The sequence below is a fragment of the Leptosomus discolor genome, unplaced genomic scaffold (genome assembly GCF_034619465.1).
Source record: "Leptosomus discolor isolate bLepDis1 unplaced genomic scaffold, bLepDis1.hap2 HAP2_SCAFFOLD_31, whole genome shotgun sequence".
In the NCBI taxonomy this organism is placed as follows: Eukaryota; Metazoa; Chordata; class Aves; order Leptosomiformes; family Leptosomidae; genus Leptosomus; species Leptosomus discolor.
Genome location: NW_028237959.1, coordinates 2910419 through 2935483, shown reverse-complemented (window position 1 = coordinate 2935483; position 25065 = coordinate 2910419).

Here is a 25065-nt window from a genome sequence, read left to right as displayed (position 1 = left end):
GGTCAGAAGACACAAATGCGTTGGCTTCTGGCATTGGGGTCTATCTTTAGGGTCAGAATAAAAAAATGCGTTGGGGTCTGGCGTTGGGGTCAGGTGTTGTGGTCAGATAATGCAAACGCATTGGATTTTGGCGTTGCGGTCAAAAGATGTAAACACGTTGCAGTCTCGCGTTGGGGTCCGTAGACGCAAACGCGTTGGGCTCTAGCATTTGGGTCCGAAGACGCAAAAGTGTTGGGATCTGGCGTTGGGGTCTGGCGTTGGGGTCTGGTGTTGGGTTCAGAAAACGCAAAAGCGTTGCCGTCTGGCGATGGGGTCATTAGACGCAAACGTGTTGGGGTCTGGCGTTGGGTTCAGAAGAATCAAAAGCGTTGGGGTCTGGCATTGGGGTCAGAAGATGGAAACGCGTTGGGTTCAGAAGCAGTAAACGCCTTGGAGTATGGCGTTGGGGTCAGGAGACGCAAACGCGTTGGGGTTTGGCATTGGGGTTTGGCGTTGGGGTCAGAAGACGCAAACGCTTTGGGGTTTAGCGTTGGGGTTTGGCTTTGGGGTCAGAACACGCAAACGCATTGTGGTTTCGTGTTGGGGTTTGGCGCTGTGGTCAGAAGATGAAAACGCTTTGGGGTTTGGCGTTGGGGTTTGGCTTTGGGGTCAGAACACGCAAACGCATTGTGGTTTGGTGTGAGGGTTTGGCGTTGGGGTCAGAAGACGAAAACTCATTGGGGTTTGGCGTTGGGGTTTGGCGTTCGGGTCAGAAGACCGAAACGCGTTGGGGTTTGGCGTTGGGGTCAGAAGACGCAAACGCATTGGGGTTTGGCGTTGAGGTTTGGCGTTGGGGTTTGGCGTTGGGGTCAGAAGACGAAAACTCATTGGGGTTTGGCGTAGGGGTTTTGCGTTGGGGTCAGAAGACGCAAACGCATTGGGGTTTGGCGTTGGGGTCAGAAGACGCAACCGTGTTGGGGGTTGGCGTTGAGGTTTTGCGTTGGGTTTCGGCGTTGGGGTCATAAGACACAAACGCCTTGTCGTTTGGTTTTGGGGTTTGGCACTGGGGTTTGGCGTTGGGGTTTGGCGTTGCGGTTTGGCACTGGGGTTTGGCGTTGGGGTCAGAAGACGCAAACATGTTGGGGTTTGGCGTTGGGTTTTGGTGTTGGGGTCAGAAGACGCAAAGAGTTTGGGGTTTAGCGTGGGGTTTGGCGTTGTGTCAGGAGAGGCAAACGCGTTGGGGTTTTGCGTTGGGTTTTAGCGTTGGGGTCAAAAGACGCAAGCGTGTTGGGGTTTGGCGTTGGGGTTCTGCGTAGGGTTTTGGCGCCGGGGTTTGGCATTGGGGTCAGAAGACGCAAACGCGTTGTTTTTTGGCGTTGGGGTTTGGCGTTGGGGTCAGAAGACGCAAACAGTTTGGGGTTTAGTGTGGGGTTTGGCGTTGGGGTCTGAAGACGCAAATGCGTAGGGTTTTGGCGTTGCGGTTTAGCGTTGTGGTTTGGCGTTGGGGTTAGAAGACGCAAACGCGTTCGGGTTTGGCATTGGCGTTTGGTGTTGGGGATTGGCATGGGGGTCAGAAGATGAAAACGCGTTGGGGTTTGGCCTTGGGGTCAGAAGAAGCAAACGCGTTGGGGTTTGGCGTTGGGGTTTCGCGTTGGGGTCAGAAGACGCAAACGCGTTGGGGTTTGGCGTTGGGGTCAGAAGACACAAACAGTTTGTTGTTTAGTGTGGGGTTTGGCGTTGGGGTCAGAAGACGCAAACGCGTTGGGCTTTGGCGGTGGGGTTTGGCGTTGGGGTTTGGCGCATGGGTATGGCGTTGGGGTCAGAAGAATTAAACGCGTTGGGGTTTGTCGTTTGGGTCAGAAGACATAAACGCGTTGAGGTTTGGCGTTCGGGTTTGGCGTTGGGTTCAGAAGACTCAAATGGTTAAGGTTTGGCGGTGGGGTTTCGCGTTGGCATTTGGCGTTGGGGTTTGGCGTTGGGGTTTGGCGTTGGGGTCAAAAGACGCAAACGCGTTGGGGTTTGGCGTTGGCGTTTGGCTTTGGGGTTTGGCGTTGGGGTCAGAAGACGCAATCGCCTTGGGGTTTGGCGTTGGGGTCAGAAGAACGAAACGCCTTGGGGTTTGGCATTGGGGTTTGGCGTTGCGGTCAGAAGACGCAAACGCGTTGGGGTTTGTCATTGGTGTTTGGTGTTGGGGTTTGGCGCTGGGGTTTGGCGCTGGGGTTTGGCGTTGGGGTCAGAAGACCAAAACGCGTTGGGGATTGGCGTTGGGTTCAGAAGACGCAAACACGTTGAGTTTAGGCGTTGGGGTCAGAAGACGCAAACGCGTTCGGGTTTGGCATTGGCGTTTGGTGTTGGGGATTGGCATGGGGGTCAGAAGATGCAAACGCGTTGGGGTTTGGCCTTGGGGTCAGAAGAAGCAAACGCGCTGGGTTTTGGCGTTTTGGTTTGGCGTATGTGGTTTGCCGTTGGGGTCAGAAGATGCATACGCGTTGGGGTTTGGCATTGGGGATTGGATTGGGGTTTGGCGTTGGGGTCAGAAGACGCAAACGCGTTGTGGTTTGGCGTTGGGGTCAGAATACCTAAATGCGTTGGGGTTTGGCGTTGGTGTTAGGCGTTGGGGTCAAAAGACGGAAACGCGTTGTGGTTTGGCGTTGGGGTCAGAAGAATCAAACACGTTGGGGTTTGGCGTTGGGGTTTGGCACTGAGGTTTGGCGCTGGGGTTTGGGGTTGAGATTTGGCGCTGGGGTCTGGCGTTGGGGTCAGAAGACGCAAACGCTTTGGGGCTTGGCGTTGGGGTTTGGCTTTGGGGTCAAAAGAAGCAAACGCATTGTGGTTTGGCGCTGGGGTTTGGCTTTGGGGTCAGAAGACGCAAACGCGTTGGGGTTTGGCGTTGGGGTTTGGCGTTGGGGTTTGGCACTGGGGTTTGCAGTTGGGTTTAGGGTTGAGGTTTGGCACTGGGGTCTGGAGTTGGGGTCAGAAGACGCAAACGCGTTGGGGTTAGGCGTTGGGGTCAGAAGATGGAAACGCATTGGGGTTTGGCGTTGGGGTTTGGCGTTGGGGTCATAAGACCCAAACGCGTTGGGGTATGGCGCTTGGGTCTGAAGACGCAAACGCATTGCCGTTTGGCATTGGGTTTTGGCATTGGGGTTTGGCGCTGTGGTTTGGCGTTGGGGTCAGTAGACTCAAACGAGTTGGGGTTTGGCATTGGGGTCAGAAGACGCAAATGCGTTGGGTTTTGGCCTTGGGGTTTGGTGTTGGGCTTTGGCGCTGGGGTTTGGCGCTGGGGTCAGAAGACGCAAACGCATTGGGGTTTGGCGTTGGGGTCAGAACACGTAAATTTGTTGGGGTTTGGCGTTGGTGTTAGGTGTTGGGGTCAGAAGACACAAAGGCGTTGGGTTTTGGCCTTGGTGTTTGGCGTTGGGGTTTGGCGCTGGGGTTTGTCGTTGGGGTCAGAAGACGCAAACGCATTGGGGTTTGGCGTTGGGGTTTGGCATTAGGGTCAGAAGACGCAAACGCGTTGGAGTTTGACGTTGCGGGCAGAAGACGCAAACGCGTTGGGGTTAGGCGTTGGGGTCAGAAGACGCAAAAGCTTTGGGGTTTGGCGTTGGGGTTTGCGTTGGGGTCAGAAGACGAAAACCCATTGTGGTTTTGTGTTGGGGTTTGGCGCTGCGGTCATTATACACAAACGTGTTGTGGTTTGGCGTTGGGTTTTAGCGTTGGGGTTTGGCACTGGAGTTTGGCGTTGGGGTCAGAAGACGCAAACACGTTGAGGTTTGGCGTTGGGGTTTGGCGTTGGGGTCAGAAGAGTCAAACACGTTGGGGTTTGGCGTTGGGGTTTGGCGTTGGAGTATGGCGCTGGGGTTTGGCGTTGTAGTCAGAAGACACAAACGCGTTGGGGTGTGGTGTTGGGGTCAGAAGACGCAAACGCGTTGGGGTTTGCCGTTGGGGTTTGCCGTTGGCATTTGGCATTGGAGTTTGGCGTTGGAGTTTGGCGTTGGTGTCAGAAGACGCAAACGCTTTGGGGTATGGCGTTGGGGTTGGCGTTGGGGTCAGAAGATGCAAACCCATTGTGGTTTTGCGTTGGGGTTTGGCGTTGCGGTCAGTATACGAAACGTGTTGGGTTTTGGCCTTGGGGTCAGAAGACGCAAACGTGCTGGGTTTTGGCGTTTGGGTTTGGCGTTGTGGTTTGCCGTTGGGGTCAGAATACGCATACACGTTGAGTTTTGGCGTTGGGGTTTGGCGTTGGGGTCAGAAGACGCAAACACGTTGGGGTTTGGCGTTGGGGTTTGGCGTTGGCATTTGGCATTGGGGTTTGACGTTGGAGTTTGGGGTTGGTGTCAGAAGACGCAAAAGCTTTGGGGTTTAGCGTTGGGGTAGGCGTTGGGGTCAGAAGACGCAAACCCATTGTTGTTTTCCTTAAGGGTATGGCGTTGCGGTCAGTATACGCAAACGTGCTGTGGTTTGGCATTGGGTTTTAGCATTGGGGTTTGGCACTGGGGTTTGGCGTTGGGGTCAGAAGACGCAAATGCGTTGGGGTTTGGCGCTGGGGTTTGGCGCTGGGGTATGGCGTTGGGGTCAGAAGACTTAAACGCGTCGGGGTTTGTCATTTGGGTCAGAAGACAAACGCGTTGAGGTTTGGCGTTGGGGTTTGGCGTTGGGTTCAGAAGACGCAAATGTGTTGGAGTTTGGCGTTGGGTTTTGGCGTTGGGGGCAGAAGACGCAACCGTGTTGGGGGTTGGCGTTGAGGTTTTGCGTTGGGTTTCGGCGTTGGGGTCATAAGACACAAACGCCTTGTCGTTTGGTTTTGGGGTTTGGCACTGGGGTTTGGCGTTGCGGTTTGACACTGGGGTTTGGCGTTGGGGTTTGGCGTTGGGGTCAGAAGACGCAAACACGTTGGGGTTTGGCGTTGGGTTTTGGTGTTGGGGTCAGAAGACGCAAAGAGTTTGGGGTTTAGTGTTGGGTTTGGCGTTGGGGTAAAGACGCAAATGCGTTAGGTTTTGGCGTTGCGGTTTAGCGTTGTGGTTTGGCGTTGGGGTGAGAAGACGGAAACGTGTTGGGTTTGGCGTTGGGGTTTGGTGTTGGGGTCAGAAGACGCAAACGCTTTGGGGTTTAGCGTGGGGTTTGGCGTTGTGTCAGGAGAGGCAAACGCGTTGGGGTTTTGCGTTGGGTTTTAGCGTTGGGGTCAAAAGACGCAAGCGTGATGGGGTTTGGCGTTGGGGTTCTGCGTAGGGTTTTGGCGCCGGGGTTTGGTGCTGGGGTTTGGCGTTGGGGTCAGAAAACGCAAAAGCGTTGGGGTTTGGCGTTGGGGTTGGCGTAGGGGTCAGAAGACGCAAACGCTTTGGGGTTTGGCATTCGGGTTGTCATTGGGGTCTGAGTACGCAAACGCGTTCCCGTTTGACGTGCGGGTTTGACGTTGGGGTTTGGCGCTGGGGTTTGGCGTTGGGGTCAGAGGACGAAAAGGCGTTGGGGTTTGGCATTGGGGTTTTGCGTAGGGTTTTGTCGCTTGGGTTTGGAGCTGGGGTTTGGCGTTGGGGTAAGTAGACTCAAAAGTGTTGGGGTTTGTCATTTGGATTTGGATTTTGGGGTCATAAGACGCAAACGCGTTGGGGTTTCGCGTTGGGGTCAGAAGACGCAAACGCATTAGGTTTTGGCGTTGGGATTTGACATTGGGGTCAGAAGACGCAAACGCATTGGGGTTTGGCGTTGGGGTTTGGCGTTGGGGTCAGAGGACGCAAACGCTTTGGGGTTTGCATTGGTGTTGGCGTTGGGGTGTGGCGTTGGGGTAAGAAGACGCAGACATGTTGGGGTTTGGCATTGGGCTTTGTCGTTGGGGTCAGAAGACGCAAACGCGTTGGGGTTTGGCGTAGGGGTTTTGCGTAGGGGCCAAAAGATTCAAATGCATTCTGGTTTGGCGTTGGGGTTTGACGTTATTTTCAGAAGACGCAAACGCGTTGGGGTTTGGCATTGGGTTCAGAAGACGCAAACGCGTTGGGGTTTGGCGTTGGGGTTTGGCGTAGGGGTAAGAAGATGCAAACGCGTTGGTGTTTGGCGTTGGCGTTTGGTGTTGGGGTCAGAAGAAGCAAACCATTGGGATTTGGCCTTGGGATTTTCGTTGGGTTTTGGCGTTGTGGTTTGGCGTTGGGGCCAGAAGACGCAAACGCGTTGGCATTTAGCGTTGGGATGTGGCCTTGTGGTTTCGCGTGGGGGTCAGAAGACGCAAACACGTTGGGGTTTGCCGTTGGGGTTTGGCGTTGTCATTTGGCGTTGGAGTTTGGCGTTGGGGTTTGGCGTTGGGTTCAGAAGACACAAACGCGTTGGGGTTTGGCCTTGGGGTCAGCCAACGCAAACTCGTTGGTGTTTGGCCTTGGGGTTTGGCATCGTGGTTTTGCGCTGGGGTTTGGCGTTGGGGTTAGAAGACGCAAACGCTTTGGGGTTTAGCGTGGGGTTTGGCATTGTGTCAGGAGAGGCAAACGCGTTGGGGTTCTGCGTAGCGGTTTGGCGCCGGGGTTTGGAATTTGGGTCAGAAGACGCAAACGAGTTCGGGTTTCGCATTGGGGTTTGGCGTTGGTGTCAGAAGACGCAAACGCTTTGGGGTTTGGCGTAGGGGTTTGGCGTTGGGTTTGGCGTTGGATTTTGGCGTTGGGGTCTGAAGACGCAAACGCATTGGGGTTTGGCATTGGGGTTTGGCGTAGGGGTCCGAAGACGCAAGCGCATTGTGGTTTGGCATTGGGGTTTGGCGTTAGGTCAAAAGACGCAAACGCGTTGGGGTTTGGCATTGGGGTCAGAAGACGCAAACGCGTTGGGGTTTGGCGTTGGGGTTTGGCGTTGGGGTGTGGCGTTGGGTTTTGGCGTTGGGGTCAGAGGACGCAAACGCGTTGGGGATTGGCGTAGGGGTTTGGCGTAGGGGTCAGAAGATTCAAACGCATTCTGGTTTGGCGTTGGGTTTTGACGTTAGTTTCAGAAGACGCAAACGCGTTGGGGTTTGGCGTTGGCGTTTGGTGTTGGGGTCAGAAGAAGCAAACCATTGGGGTTTGGCCTTGGGATTTGTCGTTGGGTTTTGGCGTTGTGGTTTGGCGTTGGGGTCAGACGACGTAAACGCGTTGGCATTTAGCGTTGGGATGTGGCCTTGTGGTTTGGCGTGGGGGTCAGAAGACGCAAACACGTTGGGGTTTGCCGTTGGGGTTTGGCGTTGTCATTTGGCGTTGGGGTTTGGCGTTGGGGTTTGGCGTTGGGTTCAGAAGACACAAACGCGTTGGGGTTTGGTGTTGGGGTTTGGCGTTGGGGTCAGAAGACGCAAACGCGTTGGGGTTTGTCGTTGGGGTCAGACAACGCAAACTCGTTGGTGTTTGGCCTTGGGGTTTGGCATTGTGGTTTTGCGCTGGGGTTTAGCATTGGGGTCAGAAGACTCAAACGCATTGGGTTTTGGTGTTGGGATCAGAAGATGACAACGGGTTGGGGTTTGGCGTTGGGGTTTGGTGTTGGGGTTTCGCGTTGGCGATTGGCTTTGGGGTTTGGCGTTGGGGTTTGGCATTGGGGTTTGGCGATGGGGTTTGGCGTTGGGGTCAGAAGATGGAAACGCGTTGTGGTTTGGCTTTGGGGTTTGGCGTCGGGGTCAGAAAACGCAAACGTGTTGGTTTTGGCGTTGGGGTTTGGCGTTGGGGTCAGAAGATGCAAACGCGTTGGGGTTTGGCATTGGGGTTTGGCGTTGGTGTCAGAAGGCGCAAACGCGTTGGGGTTTGGCGTTGGGGTTTTGCTTTGGGGTCAGAAGACGCAAACGCGTTGAGGTTTGGCGTTGGGTCAGAAGACACAAACATCTTGGGGTTTGGCGTTGGGGTTTGGCGTTGAGGTCCGAAGACGCAAACGTGTTGAGTTTTGTTGTTCGGGTTTGGCTTTGGGGTCAGAAGACGCAAACGCGTTGGGGTTTGGCTTTGGGGTTTGGCGTTGGGGTTTGGCGTTCGGGTCAGAAGATGCAAACGTGTTGCAGTTTGGCATTGGGTTTTTCCATTGGGGTTTGGCGTTGGGGTTTGGCGTTGGGGTTTGGCTTTGTGGTCAGAAGACGCAAACACGTTGGGGTTTGGCTTTGGGGTTTGGCGTTGGGGTCTAAAGATGCAAACGCGTTGGATTTTGTCGTTGGGATCAGAAGATGCAAACGTGTTGATGTTTGGAGTTGGCGATTCGCGTTTGGGTTTGCCGTTGGGGTTTGGCGTTGCGATCAGAAGAAGCAAACGCATTGGGGTTTGGCGTTGCGGTTTGGTGTTGGGTTCAGAACATGCCAACGCGTTGGGGTTTGACGTTGGTGGTTGGCGTTGGTGTTTGGCGTTGGGATTTGGCATTCGTTGGTGTTTGGCTTTGGGGTCAGAAGTAGCAAACGTCTTGGGGTTTGGCATTGGGTTCAGAAGAGGCAAACGCGTTGGTGTTTGGCGTTGCGGTTTGGCCTTGGGGTTTAGTTTTGAGGTTTGGCGTTGGATTTTGGCGTTGGGGTTTGGCGTTGGGGTCAGAAGGCGCAAACGTGTTGGGGTTTGACGTTGGGGTCAGAAGACGCAAACGCGTTGGGATTTGGCGTTGGGTTCAGAAGACGCAAACGCGTTGGGGTTTGGCTTTGGGGTTTGGCGTTGGAGTCTAAAGACGCAAACGCGTTGGGTTTTGTCGTTGGGATCAGAAGATGCAAACGCGTTGGTGTTTGGCGTTGGCAATTTGCCTTGGGGTTTGGCGTTGGGGTTTGGCTTTGGGTTTTGGCGTTGGGATTTGGCGTTGGGGTCTAAAGACTCAAACGCATTGGGTTTTGGTGTTGGGATCAGAAGATGACAACGGGTTGGGGTTTGGCGTTGGGGTTTGGTGTTGGGGTTTCGCGTTGGCGATTGGCTTTGGGGTTTGGCGTTGGGGTTTGGCATTGGGGTTTGGCGATGGGGTTTGGCGTTGGGGTCAGAAGATGGAAACGCGTTGTGGTTTGGCTTTGGGGTTTGGCGTCGGGGTCAGAAAACGCAAACGTGTTGGTTTTGGCGTTGGGGTTTGGCGTTGGGGTCAGAAGATGCAAACGCGTTGGGGTTTGGCATTGGGGTTTGGCGTTGGTGTCAGAAGGCGCAAACGCGTTGGGGTTTGGCGTTGGGGTTTTGCTTTGGGGTCAGAAGACGCAAACGCGTTGAGGTTTGGCGTTGGGTCAGAAGACACAAACATCTTGGGGTTTGGCGTTGGGGTTTGGCGTTGAGGTCCGAAGACGCAAACGTGTTGAGTTTTGTTGTTCGGGTTTGGCTTTGGGGTCAGAAGACGCAAATGCTTTCGGGTTTGTTATTGTTGTTTGGCGTTGGGTTCAGAAGACGCAAACGCGTTGGATTTTGGCGCTGGGGTTTGGCGTTGGGGTTTGGCTTGGGGTTTGGTGTAGGGTTTTGTCATTGGGGTTAGAAGACACAAACGCGTTGGGGATTGGCGTTGGATTTTTGCATTTGTTGGTGTTTGGCGTTAAGGTTTGGCGTTGGGGTCAGAAGATGCAAACGCATTGGGGTTTGGCATTGGGGTTTGGCGTTGGAGTCAGAAGACGCAAACACGTTGGGGTTTGGCGTTGGCGTTCGGCATTGTGTTCAGAAGACGCAAACGTGTTGCGATTTGGCGTTGGAGTTTGGCGTTGGGGTCAGAAGATGCAAACGCATTGGGTTTTGGCGTTGGGGTTTGGCGTTGGGGTCAGAAGACGCAAACGCATTGGTGTTTGGCTTTGGGGATTGGCCTTGGGGTTTGTCGTTGCAGTCAGAAGACGCAAACGCGTTTGGGTTTGTCATTGGGGTTTGGCGTTGGGGTTTTTCTTGGGGTTTGGTGTTGGGTTTTGTCGTTGGGGTTAGTAGACGCAAACGCGTTGGGGATTGGCGTTGTATTTTGGCGTTCGTTGATGTTTGGCGTTAAGGTTTGGAGTTGGGGTCAGAAGACGCAAACGGGTTGGGGTTTGGCGTTGGGGTTTGGCGTTGGGCTCAGAAGACGCAAACGCGTTGGGTCTTGGCGTTGGGGTTTGGCATTTGGGTTTGGTGTTGCGGTTTGGCGTTGGGTTCTGAAGATGCCAATGCGTTGGTGTTTGGCGTTGGGTTCAGAAGATGCCAATGCGTTGGTGTTTAGCTTTTGGTTTTGGCATTGGGTTTTGGCGTTCGTTGGTGTTTGGCTTTGGGGTCAGAAGACGCAAACGCGTTGGGGTTTGGCATTGGGGTCAGAAGACGCAAACGCTTTCGGGTTTGGCTCTGGTGTCAGAAGACGCAAACGCGTTGGTGTTTGGCGTTGGGGTTTGGCGTTTGGGTTTGGCGTTGGGGTTTGGCGTTGGGGTTTGGGGTTGTGGCCACAAGACGCAAACGCGTTGCAGTTTGGCGTTGGCGTTTGGCATTGGGGTCACAAGACGCAAACACTTTCAGGTTTGGCGTTGGGGTTTGGCGTTGGGTTCAGAAGACGCAAACGCATTGGTGTTTGGCTTTGGGGTTTGGCCTTGGGGTTTGTTGTTGCGGTCAGTAGACGCAAACGCGTTGGGGTTTTGCGTTGGCGTTTGGCATTGTGTTCAGAAGACGCAACCGTGTTGCGATTTGGCGTTGGAGTTTGACGTTGGGGTCAGAAGACGCAAACGTGTTGGGGTTTGGTATTGTGGTCAGAAGACACAAACGCTTTGTGTTTTGGGGTTCCTGTTTGGCGTTGGATTCAGAAGACGCAAACGCTTTGGGGTTTGGCTTTGGGGTCAGAAGACGCGAACGCTTTGGGGTTTGGTGTTGGGTTTTGGTGTTTTAGTCGGAAGACGCAAAATCGTTGGTGTTTGGCATTGGGGTTTGGCGTTTGAGTTTGGAGTTGGGTTTTGGCGTTGGGGTTTGGCGTTGTGGCCACAAGAGGCAAACATGTTGCGGTTTGGTTTTGGCGTTTGGTATTGGGGTCACAAGACGCAAACACGTTGGTGTTTGGCGTTGGGGTTTGGTGTTGGGGTCAGAAGATGCAAACATATTGGGGTTTGGCGTTGGGGTTTGGCGTTGGGGACAGAAGACGCAAACGCATTGGTGTTTGGCGTTGGGGTTTGGCCTTGGGGTTTGTCATTGCGGTCAGAAGACGCAAACGCGTTGGGGTTATGCGTTGGAGTTTGGCGTTGGGGTCAGAAAACGCAAACGTGGTGGGGTTTGGCGTTGGGGTTTGGCGTTGGTGTCAGAAGACGCAAAAGCGTTGGTGTTTGGCGTTGGGGTTTGGCGTTGGGGTTTGGCGTTGGGGTTTGCAGTTGCGGTTTGGCGTTGGGGTCAGAAAATGCAAATGCATTTGGTTTCGCATTGAGGTCAGGTGTTGGGGTCAGAAGACGCAAACGCGTTGGGGTTTGGCTTTGGGGTTTGGCGTTGGGATTTGGCTTTGGGGTTTGGCGTTGGGGTTTGGCATTGAGATCAGAAGACGCAAACGCGTTGGGGTTTGTCTTTGGGGTCAGAAGATACAAAAACGTTGGGGTTTGGCGTTGGGTTTTGGCGTTGGGGTCAGAAGACGCAAAAGCGTTGCTGTTTGGCATTGGGGTTTGGCGTTGGGGTTTGGCGTTGGGGTTTGGCTTTGGGGTTTGGCGTTGGGGTCAGAAGACGCAATAGCGTTGGGTTTGGCATTGGGTTTTGGCGTTGGGGTTATGCGTTGGGATTTGGCGTTGGGGTTTGGCGTTGGGGTCCTAAAACGCAAACGCGTTGGGGTTTGGAGTTGGGATCAGAAGATGCAAACGCGTTGGGGTTTGGCGTTGGGGTCAGAAGACGCAAACGCTTTGGGTTTTGGCGTTGGGATCAGAAGACGCAAACGCGTTGGGGTTTGGCATTGGAGTTTGAAGACGCAAACACGTTGGGGTTTGGCGTTGGGATCAGAAGACGCAAATGCGTTGGGGTTTAGCTTTGGGGTCAGAAGACGCAAACGCGTTGGGGTTCGGCGTTGGGATCAGAAGATGCAAACGCAGTCGTGTTTGGAGTTTGGGTCAGTAGACGCAAACGCGTTGGGTTTTGGCGTTGGGTTTGACGTTGGGGTCCGAAGACGCAAACGCGTTGGGGTTTGGTGTTGGGATCAGAAGATGCAGAAGCGTTGGGGTTTGGCGTTGGGGTCAGAAGACGCAAACGCAACGTTGTTTGGCGTTGGGGTTTGGCGTTCGTTGCTGTTTGGCATTGGGGTTTGGCGTTGGGGTTAGAAGATGCAAACCTGTTTGAGTTTGGCGTTGGGGTTTGGCGTTGGGATTTGGCATTGCAGTCAGAAGACCCAAACGCTTTGGGGTTTGGCGTTGGGGTCAGAAGTGGCAAACGCGTTGGGGTTTGGTGTTGGAGTTTGGCGTTGAGTTTTGGCGTTCATTGGTGTTTGGCGTTGGGGTCAGGTGTTGGGGTCAGAAGACGCAAACGCGTCGCGGTTTGCCTTTGGGTTTGGCGTTGTGGTTTAGCGTTGGTGTTTGCCGTTGGGGTCAGAAGACGCAAACGCGTTGGGGTTTGGCGTTGGGGTCAGAAGACGCAAACGCGATGGTGTTTGGCGTTTGGGTTTGGCGTTCGTTGGTGTTCGGCGTTGTTGTTTGGCGTTGGAGTTAGAAGACGCAAACGCGTTTGAGTTTGGAGTTGGGGTTTGGCATTGGAGTTTGGCGTTGGGGTTTGGCATTGGAGTCAGAAGACCCAAACGCTTTGGGGTTTGGCGTTGGGGTCAGAAGTCGCAAACGCGTTGGGGTTTGGTGTTGGAGTTTGGTGTTGAGTTTTGGCGTTCATTTGTGTTTGGCGTTGGAGTCAGGTGTTGGGGTCAGAAGACGCAAACGCGTTGGGGTTTGGCTTTGGAGTTTGGCGTTGGGTTCAGAAGACACAAACACGTTGGGGTTTGGCGTTGGGGTTTGGCGTTGGGTTTTGGCGTATGTTGGGGTTTGTCGTTGGGGGTTGTCGTTGGGGTCAGAAGACGCAAACGCTTTGTGGTTTGGCGTTGGGGTTTTGCGTTGTGTTCAGAAGAAGCAAACGCGTTGGTTTTGGCATTGGGGTTTGGCGTTGGGTTCAGAAGACACAAATGCGTTGGGGTTTGGCGTTGGGCTTTGGCGTTTCGCTTTGGCATTGGGGTTTAACTGTAGGGTTTGGCGTTGCGGTTTGGCGTTGGGGACAGAAGACGCAAACGCGATCGGTTTGGCGTTGGGGTCAGGTGTTGGTGTCAGAAGCCGCAAACGCTTTGGAGTTTGGCATTGGGGTTTGGTGTTGTTGTCAGAAGACGCAAACATGTTGGGGTTTGGCGTTGTGGTTTGGCGTTTGGGTCTGAAGACGCAAACGCGTTGGTGTTTGGCTTTGGGGTTTGGCGTTGGGGTTTGCGTTGGGGTTTGGCGTTGGGGTCAGAAGACGCAAACGCGTTGGGGTTTGGCGTTGGGGTTTGGCGTTGGGGTTTGTCATTGGGGTCAGAAGACGCAAACACTTTCAAGTTTGGCGTTGGGGTTTGGCATTGGGGTCAGAAGACACCAACGCATTGGGGTTTGGCGTTGGGTTTTGGCATAGTGTTTTGGCATTCGTTGGTGTTTGGCATTGGGGTCAGAATATGCAAACGCGTTGGGGTTTGGCGTTGGGGTTTGGCGTTGGGGTCAGAAGGTGCAAACGCGTTGGGGTTTGGTGTTGGGATCAGAAGATGCAGAAGCATTGGGGTTTGGTGTTGGTGTCAGAAGACGCAAATGTGTTGTGGTTTGGCGTTGGAGTTTGGCGTTAGGGCTTGGCTTTGGGGTTTGGCGTTGGGGTTTGGTGTTGGGGTTTGGCGTCGGGGTGTTGCGCTGGGGTTTGGCGTTGGGGTCAGAAGACGCAATAGCGTTGGGGTTTGGCATTGGGTTTTGGCATTGGGGTTTGGTGTTGGTGTTATGCGTTGGGATTTGGCGTTGGGGTTTGGCGTTCGGGTCCTAAAACGCAAACGCGTTGGGGTTTGGAGTTGGGATCAGAAGATGCAAACGCATTGGTGTTTGGCATTGGGGTCAGAAGACGCAAACGCATTGGGGTTTGGCGTTGGGGTTTGGCGTTGGGGTCAGAAGACGCAAACGCATTGGGGTTTGGCTTTGGGGTTTGGCATTGGGCTTTGGCGCTGTGGTTCGCCTTGGGGTTAGAAGCCGGAAACGCGTTGGGGTTTGGCGTTGGGGTCAGAAGACGCAAACGCGTTGGGCTTTGGAGTTGGGGTTTGGCATTGCTGTTTGGCATTGGGGTCTAAAGACGCAAACGTGTTGGGTTTTGGTGTTGGGATCAGAAGATGCAAACGCGTTGGTGTTTGGCATTGGCGATTGGCGATGGGGTTTGGCGTTGGGGTTTGGCGTTGGGGTCAGAAAACGCAAACGCGTTGGTGTTTGTATTTGGGGTCAAGACGCAAACTCGTTGGGATTTGGCGATCGGGTTTGGCGTTGGGGTTTGGTGTTGGGGTTTGTCGTTTGGGTCAGAAGAAGCAAACGCGTTGAGGTTTGGCATTGGGTTTTGTCGTTGGGGTCAGAAGATGCAAAGGCGTTGGGGTTTGGCGTTGGAGTTTGGCGTTGGGGTTTGGCGCTGTGGTTTGGCGTTGTGGTCAGAAGACGCAAACGCTTTAACGTTTGTATGTGGGGTCAGAAGTCGCAAACGCTTTGGGATTTGGCGTTGGGGTTTTGCGTTGGGGTTTGGCGTTGGGGTTTGGCGCTGGGGTTTGGCGTTGGGGTTTGGCTTTGTGGTCAGAAGACGCAAACACGTTGGGGTTTGGCTTTGGGGTTTGGCGTTGGGGTCTAAAGATGCAAACACGTTGGATTTTGTCGTTGGGATCAGAAGATGCAAACGCGTTGATGTTTGGAGTTGGCGATTGGCGTTTGGGTTTGCCGTTGGGGTTTGGCGTTGCGATCAGAAGAGGCAAACGCATTGGGGTTTGGTGTTGCGGTTTGGCGTTGGGTTCAGAACATGCCAACGCATTGGGGTTTGACATTGGTGGTTGGCGTTGGTGTTTGGCGTTCGTTGGTGTTTGGCTTTGGGGTCAGAAGTAGCAAACGTCTTGGGGTTTGGCATTGGGTTCAGAAGACGCAAACGCGTTGGGGTTTGGCTTTGGGGTTTGGCGTTGGGGTCTAAAGACGCAAACGCGTTGGGTTTTGTCGTTGGGATCAGAAGATGCAAACGCGTTGGTGTTTGGCGTTGGCAATTTGCCTTGGGGTTTGGCTTTGGGGTTTGGCGTTGGGTTTTGGCGTTGGGATTTGGCGTTGGGGTCAGAAGATGCAAACGCTTTGGGGTTTGGTGTTGGGGTTTGGCGTTGCGGTCAGAATACGAAAACCCGTTGGGGTTTGGCGTTGGATCAGAAGATGCAAACGCGTTGGTGTTTGGCGTTGGGGTCAGAAGACGCAAACGCGTTGGGGTTTGGCGTTGGGGTTTGGCGTTGGGGTTTAGCGTTGCGGTTTGGCGATGGGGTCAGAAGACGCAAACGCGTTGTGGTTTGGAGATGGGGTTTATCGTTGTGGTCCGAATACGCAAACACGTTGGGGTTTAGCGTTGGGATCAGAAGACGCAAACGCGTTGGGGTTTGGCTTTGGGGTTTGGCGTTGGGGTCTAAAGACGCAAACGCGTTGGGTTTTGTCGTTGGGATCAGAAGATGCAAACGCGTTGGTGTTTGGCGTTGGCAATTTGCCTTGGGGTTTGGCGTTGGGGTTTGGCGTTGGGTTTTGGCATTGGGATTTGGCGTTGGCGTCAGAAGATGCAAACGCTTTGGGGTTTGGTGTTGGGGTTTGGCGTTGCGGTCAGAATACGCAAACGCGTTGGGGTTTAGCGATGGGGTTTATCATTGTGGTCCGAATACGCAAACGCGTTGGGGTTTGGCGTTGGGGTTTGACGATGGGTTCAGAACACCGAAACGCGTTGGGGTTTAGCATTGGGGTTTGGCGTTGGGGTCAGAATACGAAAACGTGTTGGGGATTGGCGTTGGATCAGAAGATGCAAACGCGTTGGTGTTTGGCGTTGGGGTCAGAAGACGCAAACGCGTTAGGATTTGGCATTGGGATTTGGCGTTGGGGTCAGAAGACGCAAATGCGTTGGGGTTTGGCGTTGGGGTTTAGCGTTGGGGTTTGGCGTTGTGGCCCGAAGACTCAAACATGTTGAGGTTTGACCTTGGGGTTTGGCGTTGGGGTCTAAAGACTCAAACGCATTGGTTTTTGGTGTTGGGATCAGAAGATGACAACGGGTTGGGGTTTGGCGTTGGGGTTTGGTGTTGGGGTTTCGCGTTGGCGATTGGCTTTGGGGTTTGGCGTTGGGGTTTGGCATTGGGGTTTGGCGATGGGGTTTGGCGTTGGGGTCAGAAGATGCAAACGCGTTGTGGTTTGGCTTTGGGGTTTGGCGTTGGGGTTTGGCGATGGGGTTTGCGTTGGGGTCAGAAGACGCAAACGCGTTTTGGTTTGGCTTTGACGATTGGCGTTGGGTTTGGCATTGGGGTTTGGCATTGGGGTTTGGCGATGGGGTTTGGCGTTGGGGTCAGAAGATGCAAACGCGTTGTGGTTTGGCTTTGGGGTTTGGCGTTGGGGTCTAAAGACGCGAATGCATTGGGTTTTGTCGTTGAGATCAGAAGATGCAAACGCTTTCGTGTTTGGCGTTGTGTTTGGTGTTGGGGTTTGGCGTTGGGTTTTGGCATTGGGATTTGGCGTTGGGGTCAGAAGACGCAAACGCTTTGGGTTTTGTCCTTGGGTTTTGGCGTTGGGGTCCGAAGGCGCAAACGCATTGGGGTTTGGCATTGGGATCAGAAGATGCAAACGCATTGGTGTTTGGCGTTGGGGTCATAAGACGCAAACGTGTTGTGGTTTGGCGTTGCGGTTTAGCATTTGGGTTTGGTGTTGGGATCAGAACACGTAAAAGTGTTGTTGTTTGGCATTGGGTTCTGGCGTTGTAGTCCGAAGATGCAAACGCGTTGGGGTTTGGCGTTGGGATCAGAAGATGCAAACACGTTGGGGTTTGGTGTTGTGTTTTGGCGTTGGGGTTTGGCGCTGGGGTTTGGCGCTGGGGTCAGAGACGCAAATGCGTTGGGGTTTAGCTTTGGGGTCAGAAGACGCAAACGCGTTGGGGTTTGGCGTTGGGATCAGAAGACGCAAATGCGTTGGGGTTTGGCGTTGGGATCAGAAGATGCAAACGCATTGGTGTTTGGCGTTGGGGTCATAAGATGCAAACGTGTTGTGGTTTGGCGTTGCGGTTTAGCATTTGGGTTTGGTGTTGGGATCAGAACACGTAAAAGTGTTGTTGTTTGGCGTTGGGTTCTGGCGTTGTAGTCCGAAGATGCAAACGCGTTGGGGTTTGGCGTTGGGATCAGAAGATGCAAACACGTTGGGGTTTGGTGTTGTGTTTTGGCGTTGGGGTTTGGCGCTGGGGTTTGGCGCTGGGGTCAGAAGACGCAATAGCGTTGGGTTTGGCATTGGGTTTTGGCGTTGGGGTTATGCGTTGGGATTTGGCGTTGGGGTTTGGCGTTGGGGTCCTAAAACGCAAACACGTTGGGGTTTGGAGTTGGGATCAGAAGATGCAAATGCGTTGGGGTTTGGCGTTGGGGTCAGAAGACGCAAACGCGTTGGGGTTTGGCGTTGGGATCAGAAGACGCAAACGTGTCAATGTTTGTCCTTTGGGTTTGGCGTTGGAGTTAGAAGTCGCAAATGCGTTGGGCTTTGGAGTTGGGGTTTGGCATTGCTGTTTGGCATTGGGGTCTAAAGATGCAAACGTGTTGGGTTTTGGTGTTGGGATCAGAAGATGCAAACGCGTTGGTGTTTGGCATTGGCGATTGGCGATGGGGTTTGGCGTTGGGGTTTGGCGTTGGGGTCAGAAAACGCAAACGCGTTGATGTTTGTATTTGGGGTCAAGACGCAAACTCGTTGGGATTTGGCGATCGGGCTTGGCGTTGGGGTTTGGTGTTGGGGTTTGTCGTTTGGGTCAGAAGAAGCAAACGCGTTGGGGTTTGGCGTTGGGGTCAGAAGACGCAAACGCGTTAGGGTTTGGCGTTGGGCTTTGGCATTGGGGTTTGGCGCTGTGGTTTGGCGTTGTGGTCAGAAGACGCAAACGCGTTGGGGTTTGGCATTGGAGTTTGAAGACGCAAACACGTTGGGGTTTGGCGTTGGGATCAGAAGACGCAAACGCGTTGGGGTTCGGCGTTGGGATCAGAAGATGCAAACGCAGTCGTGTTTGGAGTTTGGGTCAGTAGACGCAAACGCGTTGTGGTTTGGCATTGGGTTTGGCGTTGGGTCCGAAGACGCAAACGCGTTGGGGTTTGGTGTTGGGATCAGAAGATGCAGAAGCGTTGGGGTTTGGCGTTGGGGTCAGAAGACGCAAATGTGTTGTGGTTTGGCGTTGGGGTTTGGCGTTAGGGTCTGGCTTTGGGGTTTGGCGTTGGGGTTTGGTGTTGGGGTTTGGCGCTGTGGTTTGGCGTTGTGGTCAGAAGACGCAAACGCTTTAACGTTTGTATGTGGGGTCAGAAGTCGCAAACGCTTTGGGATTTGGCGTTGGGGTTTTGCGTTGGGGTTTGGCGTTGGGGTTTGGCGCTGGGGTTTGGCGTTGGGGTTTGGCTTTGTGGTCAGAAGACGCAAACACGTTGGGGTTTGGCTTTGGGGTTTGGCGTTGGGGTCTAAAGATGCAAACGCGTTGGATTTTGTCATTGGGATCAGAAGATGCAAACGCGTTGATGTTTGGAGTTGGCGATTGGCGTTTGGGTTTGCCGTTGGGGTTTGGCGTTGCGATCAGAAGAGGCAAACGCATTGGGGTTTGGCGTTGCGGTTTGGCGTTGGGTTCAGAACATGCCAACGCGTTGGGGTTTGACATTGGTGGTTGGCGTTGGTGTTTGGTGTTGGGATTTGGCGTTCGTTGGTGTTTGGCTTTGGGGTCAGAAGTAGCAAACACGTTGGGATTTGGCGTTAGGGTCAGAAGGCGCAAACACGTTGGGTTTTGTCGTTGGGATCAGAAGATGCAAACGCGTTGGTGTTTGGCGTTGGCAATTTGCCTTGGGGTTTGGCGTTGGGGTTTGGCGTTGGGTTTTGGCGTTGGGATTTGGCGTTGGGGTCAGAAGATGCAAACGCTTTGGGGTTTGGTGTTGGGGTTTGGCGTTGCGGTCAGAATACGCAAACCCGTTGGGGTTTGGCGTTGGATCAGAAGATACAAACGCGCTGGGGTTTGGCATTGGGGTCAGAAGACGCAAACGCGTTGGGGTTTGGCGTTGGGGTTTAGCGTTGCGGTTTGGCGATGGGGTCAGAAGACGCAAACGCGTTGTGGTTTGGCGTTGGGGTTTATCGTTGTGGTCCGAATACGCAAACGCGTTGGGGTTTAGCGTTGGGATCAGAAGATGCAAACGCGTTTGGGTTTGGCGTTGGGGTTTGGCGTTGGGGCTTGGTTTTGTGGTTTGGTTTTGGGGTTTGGCGTTGGGGTCAGAAGAAACAAACGCGTTGGGGTTTGGTGTTGGGTTTTGGCCTTCGGGTTTGGCGTTGGGGTTTGGCGTTGCGGTCAGAATACGCAAACGCGTTGGGGTTTGGCGTTGGAGTTTGACGATGGGTTCAGAACACCGAAACGCGTTGGGGTTTAGCGTTGGGGTTTGGCGTTGGGGTCAGAATACGAAAACGTGTTGGGGATTGGCGTTGGATCAGAAGATGCAAACGCGTTGGTGTTTGGCGTTGGGGTCAGAAGACGCAAACGCGTTAGGATTTGGCATTGGGATTTGGCGTTGGGGTCAGAAGACGCAAATGCGTTGGGGTTTGGCGTTGGGGTTTAGCGTTGGGGTTTGGCGTTGTGGCCCGAAGACTCAAACATGTTGAGGTTTGACCTTGGGGTTTGGCGTTGGGGTCTAAAGACTCAAACGCATTGGGTTTTGGTGTTGGGATCAGAAGATGACAACGGGTTGGGGTTTGGCGTTGGGGTTTGGTGTTGGGGTTTCGCGTTGGCGATTGGCTTTGGGGTTTGGCGTTGGGGTTTGGCATTGGGGTTTGGCGATGGGGTTTGGCGTTGGGGTCAGAAGATGCAAACGCGTTGTGGTTTGGCTTTGGGGTTTGGCGTTGGGGTTTGGCGATGGGGTTTGTGTTGGGTTCAGAAGACGCAAACGCGTTTTGGTTTGGCTTTGACGATTGGCGTTGGGTTTGGCATTGGGGTTTGGCATTGGGGTTTGGCGATGGGGTTTGGCGTTGGGGTCAGAAGATGCAAACGCGTTGTGGTTTGGCTTTGGGTTTTGGCGTTGGGGTCTAAAGACGCGAATGTATTGGGTTTTGTCGTTGAGATCAGAAGATGCAAACGCCTTCGTGTTTGGCGTTGTGTTTGGTGTTGGGGTTTGGCGTTGGGTTTTGGCATTGGGATTTGGCGTTGGGGTCAGAAGACGCAAACGCTTTGGGTTTTGTCCTTGGGTTTTGGCGTTGGGGTCCGAAGGCGCAAACGCATTGGGGTTTGGCGTTGGGATCAGAAGATGCAAACGCATTGGTGTTTGGCGTTGGGGTCATAAGACGCAAACGTGTTGTGGTTTGGCGTTGCGGTTTAGCATTTGGGTTTGGTGTTGGGATCAGAACACGTAAAAGTGTTGTTGTTTGGCATTGGGTTCTGACGTTGTAGTCCGAAGATGCAAACGCGTTGGGGTTTGGCGTTGGGATCAGAAGATGCAAACACGTTGGGGTTTGGTGTTGTGTTTTGGCGTTGGGGTTTGGCGCTGGGGTTTGGCGCTGGGGTCAGAGACGCAAACGCGTTGGGGTTTGGCATTGGAGTTTGAAGACGCAAACACGTTGGGGTTTGGCGTTGGGATCAGAAGATGCAAACGCAGTCGTGTTTTGAGTTTGGGTCAGTAGACGCAAATGCGTTGGGGTTTGGCGTTGGGGTCTAAAGACGCGAACGCGTTGGGGTTTGGCGTTGGGATCAGAAGACGCAAATGCGTTGGGGTTTGGCGTTGGGATCAGAAGATGCAAACGCCTTCGTGTTTGGCGTTGTGTTTGGTGTTGGATTTGGCGTTGGGTTTTGGCATTGGGATTTGGCGTTGGGGTCAGAAGACGCAAACGCGTTGGGGTTCGGCGTTGGGATCAGAAGATGCAAACGCAGTCGTGTTTGGAGTTTGGGTCAGTAGACGCAAACGCGTTGAGGTTTGGCGTTGGGGTCTAAAGACGCGAATGCATTGGGTTTTGTCGTTGAGATCAGAAGATGCAAACGCCTTCGTGTTTGGCGTTGTGTTTGGTGTTGGGGTTTGGCGTTGGGTTTTGGCATTGGGGTTTGGCGTTGGGATCAGAAGATGCAAACGCATTGGTGTTTGGCGTTGGAGTCATAAGACGCAAACGTGTTGTGGTTTGGCGTTGCGGTTTAGCATTTGGGTTTGGTGTTGGGATCAGAACACGCAAAAGTGTTGTGGTTTGGCGTTGGGTTCTGGCGTTGTAGTCCGAAGACGCAAACGCGTTGGGGTTTGGCGTTGGGATCAGAAGATGCAAACGCGTTGGGGTTTGGCATTGGAGTTTGAAGACGCAAACACGTTGGGGTTTGGCGTTGGGATCAGAAGACGCAAATGCGTTGGGGTTTAGCTTTGGGGTCAGAAGACGCAAATGCGTTGGGGTTCGGCGTTGGGATCAGAAGATGCAAACGCAGTCGTGTTTGGAGTTTGGGTCAGTAGACGCAAACGCGTTGGGGTTTGGCGTTGGGGTCTAAAGACGCGAACGCGTTGGGGTTTGGCGTTGGGATCAGAAGATGCAAACGCATTGGTGTTTGGCGTTGGGGTCATAAGACGCAAACGTGTTGTGGTTTGGCGTTGCGGTTTAGCATTTGGGTTTGGTGTTGGGATCAGAACACGTAAAAGTGTTGTTGTTTGGCGTTGGGTTCTGGCGTTGTAGTCCGAAGACGCAAACGCGTTGGGGTTTGGCGTTGGGATCAGAAGATGCAAACACGTTGGGGTTTGGTGTTGTGTTTTGGCGTTGGGGTTTGGCGCTGGGGTTTGGCGCTGGGGTCAGAAGACGCAAATGTGTTGGGGTTTAGCGTGGGGTTTGGCGTTGGGATTTCGCATTGGGGTTTGGCGTTGGGGTTTGGCGTTGGGGTCAGAAGACGCAAACGCGTTGGGGTTTGGCGTTGGGATCAGAAGACGCAAATGCGTTGGGGTTTGGCGTTGGGGTCAGAAGACGCAAACGCGTTGAGGTTTGGCGTTGGGATCAGAAGATGCAAAGGCAGTCGTGTTTGGAGTTTGGGTCAAAAGACGCAAACGCGTTGGGGTTTGGCGTTGGGTTTGGCGTTGGGTTCCGAAGACGCAAACGCGTTGGGGTTTGGTGTTGGGATCAGAAGATGCAGAAGCGTTGGGGTTTGGCGTTGGGGTCAGAAGACACAAACGTATGTGGTTTGGCGTTGGGGTTTGGCGTTGGGGTTTGGTGTTGGGGTTTCGTGTTGTGTTTTGGCGTTGGGGTTTGGCGTTGGGGTTTGGCGTTGGGGTCAGAAGACGCAATAGCGTTGGGTTTGGCATTGGGTTTTGGCGTTGGGGTTATGCGTTGGGATTTGGCGTTGGGGTTTGGCGTTGGGGTCCTAAAACGCAAACACGTTGGGGTTTGGAGTTGGGATCAGAAGATGCAAACGCGTTGGGGTTTGGCGTTGGGGTCAGAAGACGCAAACGCGTTGGGGTTTGGCGTTGGGATCAGAAGACGCAAACGTGTCAATGTTTGTCCTTTGGGTTTGGCGTTGGAGTTAGAAGTCGCAAATGCGTTGGGCTTTGGAGTTGGGGTTTGGCATTGCTGTTTGGCATTGGGGTCTAAAGACGCAAACGTGTTGGGTTTTGGTGTTGGGATCAGAAGATGCAAACGCGTTGGTGTTTGGCATTGGCGATTGGCGATGGGGTTTGGCGTTGGGGTTTGGCGTTGGGGTCAGAAAACGCAAACGCGTTGATGTTTGTATTTGGGGTCAAGACGCAAACTCGTTGGGATTTGGCGATCGGGCTTGGCGTTGGGGTTTGGTGTTGGGGTTTGGCGTTTGGGTCAGAAGAAGCAAACGCGTTGGGGTTTGGCGTTGGGGTCAGAAGACGCAAACGCGTTAGGGTTTGGCGTTGGGCTTTGGCATTGGGGTTTGGCGCTGTGGTTTGGCGTTGTGGTCAGAAGACGCAAACGCGTTGGGGTTTGGCATTGGAGTTTGAAGACGCAAACACGTTGGGGTTTGGCGTTGGGATCAGAAGACGCAAACGCGTTGGGGTTCGGCGTTGGGATCAGAAGATGCAAACGCAGTCGTGTTTGGAGTTTGGGTCAGTAGACGCAAACGCGTTGTGGTTTGGCATTGGGTTTGGCGTTGGGGTCCGAAGACGCAAACGCGTTGGGGTTTGGTGTTGGGATCAGAAGATGCAGAAGCGTTGGGGTTTGGCGTTGGGGTCAGAAGACGCAAATGTGTTGTGGTTTGGCGTTGGGGTTTGGCGTTAGGGTCTGGCTTTGGGGTTTGGCGTTGGGGTTTGGTGTTGGGGTTTGGCGCTGTGGTTTGGCGTTGTGGTCAGAAGACGCAAACGCTTTAACGTTTGTATGTGGGGTCAGAAGTCGCAAACGCTTTGGGATTTGGCGTTGGGGTTTTGCGTTGGGGTTTGGCGTTGGGGTTTGGCGCTGGGGTTTGGCGTTGGGGTTTGGCTTTGTGGTCAGAAGACGCAAACACGTTGGGGTTTGGCTTTGGGGTTTGGCGTTGGGGTCTAAAGATGCAAACGCGTTGGGTTTTGTCGTTGGGATCAGAAAATGCAAACGCGTTGATGTTTGGAGTTGGTGATTGGCGTTTGGGTTTGCCGTTGGGGTTTGGCGTTGGGGTTTGGGGATGGGGTTTGGTGTTGGGGTCAGAAGATGAAAAAGCATTGGGGTTTGTAGTTGTGGTCAGAAGACGGAAACGCGTTTGGGTTTGCCGTTGGGGTTTGGCATTGGGGTTTGGCTTTGGGGTTTGGTTTTGGGGTTTGGTGTTGGGGTTTGGCGTTGGGGTCAGAAGTGAGAAACGCGTTTGGGTTTGACGTTGGGTTTTGGCTTTGGGGTTTGGCGTTGGGGTTTGGCGTTGGGGTCCTAAAACGCAAACGCGTTGGGGTTTGTCGTTCGGGTTTGGCGCTGGGGTTTGGCGTTGGGGTTTGGCGTTGGGGTTTGGCATAGGGTCATAAGACGAAAACGCGTTGGGGTTTGGCGTTGGGGTTTGGCGTTGGGGTTTGGTGTTGGGATTTGGAGTTGGGGTTTGGCGTTGTGGTTTGGAGTTGGGTTCAGAAGACGCAAACACGTTGGGGTTTGGCGTTGGCGATTGGCGTTGGGATTTGGCGTTGGGGTTTGGCGTTGTGGTTTGGAGTTGGGTTCAGAAGACGCAAACACGTTGGGGTTTGGCGTTGGCGATTGGCGTTGGGATTTGGCGTTGGGGTTTGGCGTTGGGGTTTGGCGTTTGGGTTTGGTGTTGTTGTTTGGCGCTGGGGTTTGGCGTTTGGGTCAGACGACACAAACGCGTTGGGGATTCGCATTGGGGTTTGGCATTGGGGTTTGGCGCTGGGGTTTGGCGCTGGGGTTTAGCATTGGGTTTTGGCGTTGGGGTTTGGCGCTGGGGTTTGGCGTTGGGGTTTGGCGTTGGGGTCAGAAGACGGAAAATCTTTGGGGTTTGGCGTTAGGGTCAGAAGGCGCAAACACGTTGGGGTTTGGCGTTGGGATTTGACGTTGGGGTTTGACATTGGAGTTTGGCACTGGGGTTTGGAGGTGGGGTTTGCAATTTGGGTCAGAAGACGCAAAAGCGTTTTGGTTTGTCGTTTGGGTTTGGCGTTGGGTTTGGCGCTGGGGTTTGGCGCTGGGGTTTGGCGTTGGCTTTTGGCGTTGGAGTCAGAAGACACAAACGCGTTGGGGTTTGGCGTTGGGGTTTGGCATTGGGGTCAGAAGACGCAAACGCTTTGGGGTTTGGCGTTGGGGTTTGGCGTTCGGGTCAGAAGACACAAACGCGTTGGGGTTTGGCGTTGGGGTTTGGCATTGGGGTCAGAAGACGCAAACGCTTTGGGGTTTGGCGTTGGGGTTTGGCGTTCGAGTCAGAAGACGCAAACGCGTTGGGGTTTGCCGTTGGGGTTTGGCGTTTGTTTTGGTGTTATTGTTTGGCGCTGGGGTTTGGCGTTTGGGTCAGACGACGCAAACGCGTTGGGGTTTGGCGTTTGGGTCAGACGACACAAACGTGTTGGGGTTTGGCGGTGGGGTTTGGCGCTGGGTTTTGGCGCTGGGGTTTGGCG